General features: G+C 52.2%; 1 pseudogene; it reads right to left on the bottom strand.

Moving 5' to 3' along the window:
- Positions 1 to 1,123: 1,123 nt before the first annotated feature.
- On the bottom strand, positions 1,124 to 2,121 carry LOC112058642 (syntaxin-binding protein 2-like; annotated as a pseudogene).
- Between the last annotated feature and the right edge of the window lie 11,935 nt (positions 2,122 to 14,056).

Genomic DNA, 14,056 nt, shown 5'->3' with positions numbered 1-14,056 from the left:
AACGAATGACAGGGTTGCTTAGGATCTTTGGGTAGCGCGTCTTTTACCTGTGAATAAAGAGACCTAATACATTTCATTAGTGCCTGGCAGTAATTAAGCATTGTATCGTCCATCAAATGAATGTCTATCCGGGCAAGGGCCAGTGGAGGCGCAGCCGGTAGTCACAACGGGTGCCCTGTCAGGATCTCATGTGGGCTACGTTCAATCTTTCAGTTGGGAGTGGCCCTCATGCTCATCAATGCTAATTGCAGGGCATTTGGCCATTTTAAGTTTGTTTCCGCACAAATCTTGGCCTGTTCGTTTTGTTTTTCAGAATCCCATTCTGACGTTTCCCTGCCCCGGCAGACTGCGGGTGGTGGGGACAGTGTTGGATCTGCAAGGCTGCACATAACTCCTTTACAATCTGTCCAGTAAAATGAATGCCGCGATCACTGTTGATACGCACAGCTATGCCAAACCTTGGAATGAAATCCGTAAGCAACATTTTCACAACAGACTTGGCGTTTGCTCTTCTGCAGGGGAAGGCTTCAACCCAGCTTGAAAAACATCAACTAATTCTAACACATACTCATCGTTACAACATTTGGACATTAGAATAAAATCAACCTGAATATTTACAAAAGGTCCCCAAGGGGTGTGCTGCTTTTCTAGCTTTAACTGCTTTTCCAATATTATGTTGCTGGCCCTCCTCCCTCAGTGAGTGTCCAGGAAAGGCAGATCAGCACTGTATGTGGCCAACACCGTTGCAAGCATCGCAAAGCATTTTGGGGAGGATCAAAGGTGTGTGAGCGGAAAGTGGAAGTTTCCTCTGCAGGTACGAGAGGCTGGGGGGGGGCGGAAGAGGGAAGAAGAAGAAAGGAGCAGAGAACGAATGAATTAACCACTGCAGCTAGCAAACTCAGTCCGAAGATAAGACGCTGGCTCCCGCCCAAGGACACGGCTCATAGCCGAGACTTGGCTGACAGCCGAGAAAGACAGGGGCTTGGATGTGCCCGAAAGAAATCCAGCTGCACGGGCCTGCAAAATAGCAAGGCCAATAGGAAGGAAAACAGCAGATCTAAGACTACAGAGATGGAAAACACCAACTATCAGGCAAATTAAAATTAGGTGCATACCAATCTCGTTACCTGCAGCAATCATCCCCCCTTTGCTCAGGTGTGCCATCCAGTGTCATGGGGTCCTTGATCATCTCCCCGTCCACGTCCGTCCCCATGGACAGCTTCTCCACTGTCCCTTTGACGTGCCGCATGCAGTCCTCGGCCAGGTTCAGGTGCGTGGAGTACCTGGTCAGCTCTTTCTGGTACTGTGGCATCTTCTTTAGGATCTGGGACAGGTCCTCGATGTTGGCCTTGTCCATGGTCAGCCTCTTACTCTCACTTCTTGGAGACGTCAGCGATGTGCATGTGGCGTAGCTGCACCCAGAGTTCGTCGTCTTCGTCCAGCAGCGCCACTTTCTCCCGCGAGTCGCTGATGCCCGTTGTCTCGTACTTTAGGTGCCGTTCTCGATGCTGAGTAGGTCATAGGCCATGGCCTGGTAGGTGAGCTCGTGCAGCAGTGCGGACACCAGGTCGAAGCTCCGATCCACCATCAGCAGCTGGGAGTGGGCTTTGTGCACCAGGTGGAAGTTATCTTCATGGTCCTTCCTGTAGAGGATGGCTGGATACTCCTTCAGGGTTACACACAATGTGGCAATCTGCTCTGTCAGCATCTCCATCTGCTTGTTCTTTTCCAAGAAGCAGTAGGGGCTGAACCAGTTGTGGAAGGTCTATGACCCTTCCAGGGAGTACACCTGACTCTCGAAGGGCAGGAAGACCACGTTGATCTCCCTGAGGGTTTTGATGGCCTTGGTGATCCGTGACTTCCTCAGCTCGTTGAACAGAGTCTCAGGACAGGTGTTGATGAAGAAGATGTGAGTCGCCTTGTAGGTGAAGTGGGGGTGCCCTGGACATCATTGATCAGAGCCTGCACCGACTTCTCCACAGGGCTGAGCAGGTAGATGGCCTCCAGGCTGGGGCTTGGCTCCCGGCGCTTATTAATATCTTCCACAAGCGTGATGCCTTCGTCCACAATGTCGGACATCGTGCAGCACGACGAGAGGATGCGCATGGTGGGGTGGTCCATGATCAGCACCTTCCATTCTCCTTCCTTCTTCACGCTGCAAATGACACCGCGGAGGATCTCTGGGTTAACTGTGCTCCAATAATAAGACCAGTGGCCTTTTCCAGTTGCTCTAATTTCTCATCATGTTGTTGGCCTTTGTAAATGTTCCAAATTGCTGCTGCGCTATTGGCACCATCCCATAGGGATCACTAAGGTGTGAAGGCCTTGGCCACTGGGTTTCATAAGAGTATATGGTATTGTCTGTATTAGGATGTGTTACAGGGGTGGTAGTGGTAGTGAGGATAATGGCAGGGGCAGTGGTCGTGGCAGCAAGGCGTCTTTGGTATTCATCATCTGAAAGCCAGTTAGGGAGGGCTATACATGCTGAAGGTACTTGTCCGAAAGCACAGAACCCAGTCCCCGGAATAAACCCAAACCACCCCTCAATACCACAGTCCCAAGCGCGGTTCCCACAAGTTCCTCTCTGCCAGGTTACGATACTCCGTCTCTTCCACCAGGGCCAATTCTTAATGTCTTTTGTAGTCAAGAATCCCTGGACTTTGGCGGTTTCAGCAGAACGAACATACCTTCTTCTTCTTCTTTCCTGGAACAGTCGTGGTTCAGCATCATACAGAGGAGAGGTGCATACCAATCTCGTTACCTGCAGCAATCATCCCCCCTTTGCTCAGGTGTGCCATCCAGTGGTGCATGCGAGCCACGAGGCGCAACCAGGCGGCCGCCCAGGGAGCGCCGAAGGTGATCAGGATGTAAAGTGCACCCAGCAGCACCCCAAGAACATTTCTCAGCTCTTGGTGCAGCCTCTGTCACGTATATTCAAACCTCAGTATTTTCTGAAAGTATCCAAACCACTGCGTATTCCCACTTGGATAAACCAAGTATCTGCATTTAGCTCTAAGGCCTCCATTTGGTTTTGAACGAGGCTGTCCTGTAGCAAACTAAACACAACCATTCTAGCCACAAGACAAAACACCACAAGGACACAGGACACAGAACACAATTTCTATTGTGCCAGCAAAGGCACGGGATGTTGGCTCACTCTTTAGCTGGCATTAGCTTCTAAAAGACAAAAACATATTTCTACCCCTTCTGGGGTGATCGGTCATTGTTTAAAATATTTCTTTCTTATACAGATACCCTGGCTGATTGCAGGCAAGACGGAGGAATTACCCCTCTATTTTTCTGTATTTGTTTCATAGGCAGCCCAGATTTCAGTGGCTTCTACCTTATCAATTAGGTCATTTGCATTAGCACACAGATGCTGCCTGGCTTCCTTTTAGATCCAGAGCTATTCACAGGTTAAAAACTTTTACTTAAAAGGGACACAATTAACTTTTACCAGAGTTCTGATTGCCTGTTACCTTTAACTCCTGTTTTCAAAAACACACAGTGATCCAAAAAGGAAACCACCACCTATTGTCGCCCCTCGGAACCTAATAGGATTTTAATTAAGTAGCATTGCATATTTGCATTTTCCTCACCCCTTTTACAATATACACTACACATGTTCTTTTCCTTGACATTCCTTTCATACATGTTGGGTGGTTAAATTCCGTATGTTTTTTCTAATCCGACTAAAATGTTCAGAGCCAAATGATTTTAATTAAATAGTCTCTATTTATTTACAGACATTTCTTTGGAAAAGGGCCCATTTTCCCTTCAGAATGGCTGCAAAGAAACCAAGAATTCTTTTTCTTTTTAACATTTTTACAAAATCCAACTGATAATTCCCTCCAGCAACTACAGAGTTAACGTCTTACTTTTTTCCTTAAATCACTTGCTTATTTTCCCAAACCGACATCCCGATCAACTCAGATTTTACCATTCAAATGATTGTTCCAGGGGGTTAAATTCCCCATGCCTACACTTACTGCTTTCCCTTAGTCCTGCCACCACGCCCCTCAGGCCTTCCAATCCGTTTAAAAAAATTTTTTTCTTCTCTGCCTGCCTGTCTGCTTGTCTGGGCCCGATCCTTTTTTCCTTGCTGCATCGTCCCTTTCCATGGGCCCAGGCTTTGGTCCACTACCAATTTAGCAAGGAGGGTGGGCTTCTCAACTAACCCCCACCCCTCCTGGTCCTGTTCTTAAACAGTCTCGCTCACAAGGCTACCCGAGTCCTCCCCCGTGAGCGTACCACCTGGACAGATTGCACGGCCAATTGGCATTTTAACTGTCCAGTTTTCTCTAGCTGTCAGGTCCACATCTCTTCCCTTTTCCCCAACTCCTCTTATTGCCTGGTCCTGCTACGACCGGGAGTAGACCCACCAGCCACCTTTTTTTTTTCTCCCATACTCACAAACACGCTGCCTGGGCTGGCCAGGCCCGGGGGTAGGAGAGAGCGAGAGAGAGAGGGGGACAGGAGGTTATCCTGTGTACAGGTTGTCCAGAGATACGCTGCAAAAAAATCTCCAACTTGCTTCTGCTCATGGGTTTTTTCGCCCTGGGGTCTATTGGGGCGTCTCTTTCAGAGACCTTTGCTCAGTATTCCAGTCCCGGCCGGCTGCCTGTGGCTTCTTCAGCATCCCCAAACCACACCGGCTCCAGGGTCGCAAAGGCAGACTGTTGGGTCTCACTGGGCGGCCAAGCTTTGCAAATGTAATCTCAGTCCCGTGATTGTGTTGCCTTTGGTTTGCCTCGGTCTCTATTTTTCACAGCCGGCTGGGTTTTTTGGTGCTTGCAATGCAGAGCAAGGCAGACTGTGTTGATTCTTGACCTTGAACGCAGAGCAGTTTTCTCTTTCTCTCTAGGCCAAGCTGACTTTTCAAATTAACCCGTTCCTTTCCCTCCTCCCTTCAGCGAGATAAAGGAGCCGAGGGAGTTGATGAAGTGGTTTGGGGAGGGAGCATCCGGCTGCTTTACATTTTGTTTCGAAATCCTGCACTTGAGTCTTTAATTTTTCCTGGGAGTCCTTCAGCCTCCGCACTCGGGACTCATGGAGTTTCGTTGTAGCTTCCTCCCACCAGCAGACAAATTGCTCCCACTGTTTGTTAGAGCTTTTGGTGATGTAAGGATTCCTCTGAGGTATGGGATTTTATCCAAATCGAAGGTACCTTCTAGTGGGAATTGTTGGGATGGATTATCACGCATGTAAAAATTCCAGTTTTCTAAATACCTGTAGGCCCTAGAACCATAATGCACGTACATGTAGTACGCAGGGGTGCCCTTCGGAGGTGCGGGGGGGATTTTAGACTGTCCCCCACCCATATTCCAATCACACGGGGAGTGCCCTGTCCGCTCAGCGGCTCACAAGTAAGGGAAGATCTCCACACACTCACACCCCGGGGGAAGGGTCCACTGGGTCATGGGTTTCACCGCCTAGCGGCTTAAGCCCGGACCTGGTCAACAGCTCATGAGTAAGGGAAAATTCTCCGCTGGGTCACGGGGTTCGGCTTTCAGATCTCCTGCATGGGGTAGCCCTGGGGCAGCTGGAGTCAGCTTACATCTTCGGCCTGGTCAGCGGTTCATACCCCCCTTCATTCATTCACACACACACATTCATTCCCCATATCTAGAGGCATCTCATTTAACAATAATCTTAATTCTTTATGTCCATGTTTAATATAACCGTTCCATTATTTGAGGCGGCAAAAAACCCCTCAGCACTGGTGCATTAACCTTATTGGCGGCCGCAAAACTATTCCTCAGAATCGCATTAACTAACCTTACTTGAGGCCGGCAACAAATTCCCCAGCACCACTCTGCATCTGATCTTGCAAAATCAATACGTTCGGATGGCGGGAGCCGCAAAGGGACAGAAGGCCCCACGGGCAGTCCTCCTCCGACACCCCAGTAGAGATTTCAAAACGTCTCTTACTTCTTGATTGGCGCCTTGGGGTTCGAAGGGGAACGGGCCGTAGTTGTCGTCGCTGTCTCAGCCGGGCGTTGCCATCCGAGTCACGGCACCAAATTGTGGAAGAAAATGCAGTCTTCGCTCTTAGGTTGTTTGCAGCATGTCAGAGACAGTTTATTCCCAAGCAATTGCAAGGGGGAGAGTGCGCTCGGACAGGGATTCCCCCGTCCCAGGCAGGTCTCCGCCAGATAAAGAATTAGGACAAGCATTTATACCTTTTGTAGCACACAATAATGATCAACTGCCGCATCTTGTTTATACATATTCCCTCCTGATATCTTACTTTTCTCAGTAGTTCCTGCTACAGTCTGCGTTCCATTCTTATCGAACACAAGGTCAACCAGCATCTCTTACAGTTTTCGCCCAGGCCCTGCCTTAAAGTCTCGCGTTATTAGAGTTCCAGTTAGCTTGACTCTTGCTCTAGTCTGTTGAAAACTAAGATGTCTGCATCTAAATTCCCTTCATCCCTTTTTCCACTCCAACACTGCCCTGGCTAATACAGTCGGTTCCCCCTTCCCCCGACGCTCAAGCGGTTGGATCCTGGTTCTTGTGGACCCGGCCGGCCCGTTCACGAAAGCTCCCTCGGCAAGGGGTTTTCCTCAGGGACTGGAGCCTTTCCCAACACTCGGTGACACCGACCGCAAACGTTTGTCGTTATTCATAGCCAGGACTAGCTCCTGCCCGCGGTGATGTCCCTTGTCCCTGCGGTTCTGACTGTGTGGAGGCGCAGTTAACCTGTGGAACTCGCCACCGGAGGATGTTGTGGAAGCCAAGCCTAGAACCAGGCTCGAAACAGAACGAGAGATGTTCATAGAGGATAGGTCCAGTGATGGCTATTAGCCAAGGTGGTCAGGGATGCGACTGTCAATATTAAACCATGACACTCTAGATATAACCCGCATGTATGTCTCACCGTGCTTATTAATGGAGATATCCTATCTCCTAGAACTGGAAGGGACCTTGAAAGGTCATCAAGTCCAGCCCCCTGCCTTCACTAGCAGGACCAAGTACCAATTTTGCCCCAGAACCCTAAGTGGCCCTCTCAAGGATTGAACTCACAACCCTGGGTTTAAACAGGCCAATGCTCAAACCACTGAGCTATCCCTCCCCCCTTATGCAGTTTCCTTTGGGAATCTTAGACATGGCCTGCGAACCACCAGAGGTCTGCAGACCACAAGTTGAAAACCACTGGTGAAGGCACCTTATTGGTTCAGGCTGGTTTCAACCAGTTCCTTAGGGAATGTCTACACTGCAGGGAAAGTCCAGGGCTCAAATTCAAGAGCAAACCTAACCCCTTTCTGTTTACACACAAATCACGCTAACCCAGTGTGACAGTCTGGACCCTGATGTTCATCCTTTTTTCAAGACTACAATAAATTTTGTACCAAGTATGCCTTGTGCCGGTATCATTCGAAAACTCATAATCTACTGAACATTATTGTCCTGGAAAAAAATGCACGGCAACATTGTATGTAAAGTTATACGATTCTACGTATGACATTGCTGAGCTGTGTTCCAAGTTTAGAAAAGCAGGCACAAACCAGTTCCTCAGAGACAAAAGGCAAACTGACGTCTCAGTCAGGTGTCAACGTCATCAAATGGACTATCGCCTGGTTAAGCGGCCATTCTTTGGTGGGAAGAGAGGCGTGAGCGAGAAATTTACATCCTAGCAAAAGAGCTGGAAGTTCCTGTCCCAGAGACAGGCTGTCTGCTCAACCCCAGCTGAGGATGATTGTCAAGGAGGAAAAGGATATAATTGAGGAACAGAGGCCACAAATTCTCTCTCCCTTCATCTCCAGTCATGGCATCAACTTAAAAGACACTGGACTGGGGAGTGATCCTGGCTGAAAGATCCAGCCGGAAAGATCATGTGGTGAGAGAGAGAGACCCTTTCATGTCACTTGTTAAGTTTGGGATTAGTTTGCATTTTTACCTCTTGTTTCTTTGTAACTAATTCTGACTTTTATGCCTCGTTACTTGTAATCAACTTAAAATCTATTGTTCTGGAGTTAATAAACTGGTTTTCTTGTTTTATCTAGACCCGGGTGGGTTTGGATGGAAGTGTCCAGGGGGCTCCTTGTGCCGCTCGTTTTCTGTTCATGAAATGACGGGCTATGGATGAGCTGGTGATGTCCAAGAGGGGGCTGGGCAGTGAACGACGTACCGTGCTGGGGAGCTGGGAATTTGCTGGTGTCGCTCTGCAGTGTAATTCCTGGGTGGCTGGTTCAGTAGAACTGGGGCGTGATTTACACATTGGAGGCTGCATGTGAGCAGACCAGGAGCGAGGGCTCTCACAGGGAAGTGGTGTGAAAGGCACGGGGTGGTGGAGAACTGAGGGGACATCACTGTCCATCACCCCAGGGTCCCAGGACCCCACAGGGGGTGAGCGTGAGTGAAGACAGGAGACAGGGATCGAGCCCTATTGATTTGCAGTGCAGATGCGGACCCACTGGGGAATCCGCCAAAAGCATCCCACGATCCCGGCTTCCTTTATCCTCTGGCCCGTTGAGTCTGGGGGATGGTCAAGTTTCCCCAGCCTGCACCACGAACAAAGGGCAAAAGCAGCTACATTTTGGGAGGGGGCTGGGATACGGGTGGTTGGACGCAGGCTGGTGTAATGCAGCGTGGACACTGGAGCTGCAGCTTGGGACCCGGGTCCACCATTCCTGGGCTTACCACTGAGTATAGACGCTCAAGCCCTGCGTTAACAAACCCAACATCTGCTCGCTCCAGTTTGACTCACCCTGGGCTAACACTGCCGTGTAAACAGACCATTCATGGCTCCGTTCAGTCCACCCACAGCCTGGCGACACGAACACACCCCACCGGCTCTTCGCCTGTCCCGAGAGCAAACTCATTCCTGTCTCCCCCTACACACACACTCTGGATAGCATTGCACAAAACAGGGGAAACTGAGGCACGGGGGAGCATCCTACAAAAAACATTACAAAAATTCCTACTTTGTCACAATCTCATATGTCTTCCCTCACCACCACCACCCCCCAGCCTTGGTGGCTAAACCTCCTGCCAGACTTGGGGGTAGCGAGTTTGTCAGGTCTGCGAGAAACCGGTTTGTCATGGGGGTTGGCTCGGTTTGTCCCACGGCCTTTTGGTCAAGGCGTGTTGGCCTAAGAGAGCAGGGGGAAGCTACAGCACCAGGCGCGGTTCTCACGGGAGCAGGCAGGTGCTAGGAGGTTTGACAGAGACGGTGAAGGCAGGATGTCCCTTCCCCGGGGTAACCCGTGCTCCCCTCTTTGATCCATCCCCAGGGTCTTAATTACCGGTAACGGTTCCCTGCCGCTCTGGGCGTCGTTAGCAGCCGTGGCCCTGGGGACGGGAGCCGGGGGCGGAGGAGCAGCGGCTGATGGGTTGCAGCGGGAGTTTGGGGTAATTACCAGGATGTTTGTCTCATGCTGGGGCTCGATCACTCGACAATGCCCAGCTTGGCCAGGGGATCCCGTTCATGGATTCACTCCCCCACCCCGCCCTGGTGTGAGCGCAGAGCGCCGGGAAACGCTGGGAGTTGTTAAGATCCTCCAACTACCGTGCACAGAGATTGGGAGTGGGGGAGTCACTGACCTGGGCCAGCCCTGGGCCCGTCTCAACTCCAGCTCCGGGCTGCTGCAGGGAGTTGATGGTCCACTCCCACTCTCCTCTGAATCATCAGTGATGGGATGGGAGCTTTGAGACACTTCAGAAAATCCCCTTTCTAAAGGCCCGGCCTGTGGGCCGCACTCCCATGCTCCGCTCTGGCGCGCCCCAGGTCAGCGAGGCAGGGGCCATTGGGGGGGGGGGGGGGTTCACTGTCCCCTGGAGCCTGCTGAGATGATTGGGGCATCTCTCTGCTGGCCAATTGCCTGCCATCCTCGGATGCTGTTGGCCGCACCAGCTCTCCTGTTCCCCAACAGTTCAGTCTCCGGCGTTGGTCTAAAAAGGAGTCAGACACTTCTCAACTTCTCCCCATCACGCTGGGGCATCTCTACCCTTCAGTACAGAGCAAATCAGCCGGGGGAAGTGGGGGGCTCTGGCCCAGCCCCGCGCCACCTTGATTTCACGCCCCTGTACCTGGTGAACGAATGCACCTCATACAGAAGCACCCAGGGCTGCCAGTTTGGGTTGGACTAGGGTGACCAGATGACCCGATTTTACAGTAACAGTCCCGATTTTTGGGTCTTTTTCTTATATAGGATCCTATTACCCCCGCTCCCCTGTCCCGATTTTTCATACTTGCTGTCTGGTCACCCTAGGTTGGACGCTCCTGGAAGTTTCATCCCAGGCATAATCTTTAATTCTTGGAGACTCCAGGACACTCCCAGAGGGGAAGCCCCTAGCCCTCGGGTGTGCAGCTAGCGCCCCTTAGTGGCGACAGGTGGCATCCGTCACTGAGTCAAGTGCGGCCTATAAACCGGCTCGGAAGAATTCGATATCTAATGGGTCAGTGTGTGGAAATCGCCGCCCACGCCCAAAGCCCTAGTAACAATTTATCGCTCCCAAGCGAAAGTCACAGATCAGCAACGCATGAAAAAAACGCTGCCTGGGAACCCGTACCAGCGTGTGATTGAAAGATAGTTCTATATTGTGACATGTGACATGGAGCCGGTGTGGTTTGATGTGTCGTTATGGATCTCAACGTCTACGTGAATTAAATACTTATTCCCTGAGCCCCTCGAGTGGCTGGCACGTGCCCCCCACCCCCCTAAGTTGCCGCAACTAAAAATTTAAAAATCAAATAAAAAAAGTTTTAAATGCTTAAAACGCCCTAATTTTGTGCAACTGGGGAAATGCAAAAATCGATAAAAATAAACGTCAAGCGAAACTATGGAACAGACGCTGGTTTCTCTCACTCACTCAACAAGGGAGAAGTGAGTCCTCCGACAAAACCCACTTACGAAAGCGGCACCGGAGGCAGGAGAACGGCTCGCAAATCTCGCCACGGTCCAAGCGCCGGATCGCCGCTGCGCTGGCTTTCCGGAAATGAATTCCACTCAACCCGCTGCAAGTCACCCGTTTCCCCCGTCCCTCCGTGTCAAATCAGGCCCCCGCCGAGCCGGGAGGGTCCAGTTGCAGACGGAAGCCACCTTTCCGCACACCGCAGACCACGGCAATGCCGCTTGCTTCCAGCCGGGGGGCGTCTGCATCATCCGAATACTTTTTAATCAACGTCGCCGCTTGGGAAAAGAGCCGGCGCTGGGTTTGGCCGAGCCCCCCGGGAGATTTTTGAACTGATCTTCGCCGCCTTTCCCGGAGCTGGCTTGCAACAAACGAAGCTGAATTCCAGATTAACAGCTTCCCACGCCAGAACGGACCCTTGTGAGCATTGTCTGATCCCCTGTACCACCCGGGCCAGAGACGTGCCCCCAAATCATTCCTAGAGCCGAACTCTTCGGGAAAAAACTTCCCAGCTTGATTTTAAAATGGTCAGAGATGGCGAATCCATCGTGTCCCTTGGGAAATTGGCCCAATGGTGAATTCCTCTCACCGGTAAAGATTTACACTTTATTTTCCAGCTGGAATTTGTCTAGCTTCGGTTTAAAGCCGTCGGATCGTGTTAGACCTTCTAGGGAGCCCGTTATTAAGTATCCGTCCCCCACGTCGATACGTACTGCCCGGATCTAGTCACCGCTGCGCCAATAGCCGGAGCTCTCACACTCAAGCCAGTTTCTAGCCCTTTAAATCATTCTCACGGCTCTTCTCGGACCCCTCCCCGCCTGATCTTGAATTGCAGGCAGCAGAACCGGATGCGGTGGGGGCAGAGGGCGGATTCCCCTGGCAGTGGAGACGGGAAAGGGACATTCCCACCCTCCAAGGTCACGGTTTTCCCATCTGACTGGGCAGCCCCCACCGACCGGCCTATCTCTCCCCAGCTCGGTGTGGGGGTGGCACGGGGCGGGTCCCCATTGCCAGCTCATGCCCCAGGGATGTGGGGCAGGAGGGTGCGGATGGGGACCGACAGTCCAGGGAGTCTCAGCTCAGTTCTGATTCGGGTTTTGGTCCAAAAATGCTTTAAAAGGAGATTAAATTTCATTTCCCAGGGGAGACAGATGGAGAAACAGAACAGAGGGAAGACTTACCCAAGGTCAGCCAGAGCCAGGGAGAGAACCCAGGAGTCCCAGCCCCCCCACTCTAACCCACCAGACCCCATTCCCCTCCCAACCCTGGTCATGGCTACACTAACCCAGGGGTGAGGTGGCTTGGAGGTATGTCCTCTCCTTGCAGAACAGGGAATTGAGCAAAATCCAAACAGCTGACAACCTGGCAATGCAAACAAGTTGTAAAAGGAGGTGAGAAGCGTGTACATTTCAGCCACTGCGGGGCTGGCAGACTTAAGGTAGGCGTGTTAATGGGGGTGTGCCAAAAGAGGGCAGAGTTAAGGTGACATGGACAACCTTAACTGTGCATTTTCCCACATGCAGACATTTGAGTTATGCTTCACTCAGCCGTTCTGCAAGGGCACGACCGACCCCCCCCCCCCCATCAACCCTGACTCTGTGCTAACGTCGGGGTTTTGCCATCGACTACCTTGTCGAACAGGAAAAGACACGCTGCTGGTCGGAATTAGTGGTGTAGCCTGATCTCTTATTGCATTCGGGCAATTTATTTATTCCCTCTACGCGATTTATTACTACTACAGCGGCTATCGCTTTCGGGCAGCTGATTCTCATGGGCTGGTCACACCCGAGAGAGAGATCCCGGCTTTTCTTAGCGCTCGTTAGTATCACTAAACATACGGCTACAACCGGCGCGTTTGTCACCCCCGCCTACCATTTGTGGCAAACAAAGATCGTTGGGGGAACACGGGCCAGTCGACCTCGCTACGGGCAAGCGGCCAGCCCCAAATTCCAGGGCACGTTTCCAGTTCTTTTCTACCCTGACATCGCACGCCCTGCCCCTGGCTTCAGGACCCTACATAATCTTTATTTTCTCACACTCGCCCTCCAAACCTGTCAGCATTACACTCCACAGCGTCCCTCCAAAGCTAGGATTCAGCACATCTTGCGGAAGCCCCGCTAAACGAAGCGATCGAGGCATTGGCCAGTCCGCAGGCGGGCTACCGGGCTAGATGGCCATTTGGTCTGACCCAGTGTGGCCGCTCTTATGTTCTTACACCTCTCACCCACGTACCTGTATCAACCTCAGTTTGAAGTGGAGACAAGGCCTTGGTCCAAAACCCCCTTTATCTTGGGTGGGGCCTGGCCCTTAATTTAGCCATAAGTTAATTGAAGGGTGAGCTCATGGCTCTCAATCTCAATGAGGGCTGCGATTTACCCGGTCATTACACTCTTTCAGATTAACAGCACCCGGCAGCAGTTGGAAACCGATTTCAGGGTGGCTGTCACTCAGGAACCCCTGGGTCTAACAACCCCAAATTTGGCTCTCCAAGGCTGCCCCGCGCCCCTGTGAGCCACACCAAATTTCAAGGCAAGCCACGTAACCGTTTGGCTGCTGGAGGGTGTGGAAACCCGCTAGCCCTTCTCCAGCCCGGGCGCAGCCGCCGTGTTAAAACACACCAACAAAAACCACGCACTTAGAAACGTTGGGGAAACGGCTCTTCTGGGGCAGGCAATATCTCCGGCACCTGGTGCTCAAACAATCCCAAATTGGGGTGACTGACCCGGCCCCGTGCCCACCCGAGGGGCTCCGCATTTCAAGGGGCTCTGCCGAAGCTGGTGGATTTCAGAGGCCTTGGGAACAGGCGGCCTTTAACCAGAAGTCCCTGACGCACCCTGAATTACCATGCGGGAGACGGCTGCTGGGAACAGACAAGCCTGGGCGGCTGCCCCTGGAGCTGTTCCCGGCAGGGTGCGCTGGGGGGGCTGGGCTCCTGCCCTGGAGCGGCTGCGCCAACACCCAGCCGGACGCAGCCTGGGCCGCCAGGAGGCTGTTGCTTCTCCTCGTGCTGCTAGCCACAGCACCCCCCGGCTGCCAGGGCATCATCATGCCCCGGTGCCAGCCGGTGCGGATCCACCGGTGGCACGGGCTGGAAGGCTTCGGCGGGAAAGCGCTGGCTGATTTTGAGTGGGGCACCCCCCACCCGCTGGCCCATGGACCCCAGCCCTCCTTCCCCTCTGCCCCCCATCTACCCACCACC

This window comes from Chrysemys picta, chromosome 17, assembly GCF_011386835.1.
Source record: "Chrysemys picta bellii isolate R12L10 chromosome 17, ASM1138683v2, whole genome shotgun sequence".
In the NCBI taxonomy this organism is placed as follows: Eukaryota; Metazoa; Chordata; order Testudines; family Emydidae; genus Chrysemys; species Chrysemys picta.
The sequence above is the reverse complement of the archived record's forward strand: the minus strand, read 5'-3'. Positions and strand labels throughout refer to the sequence as shown.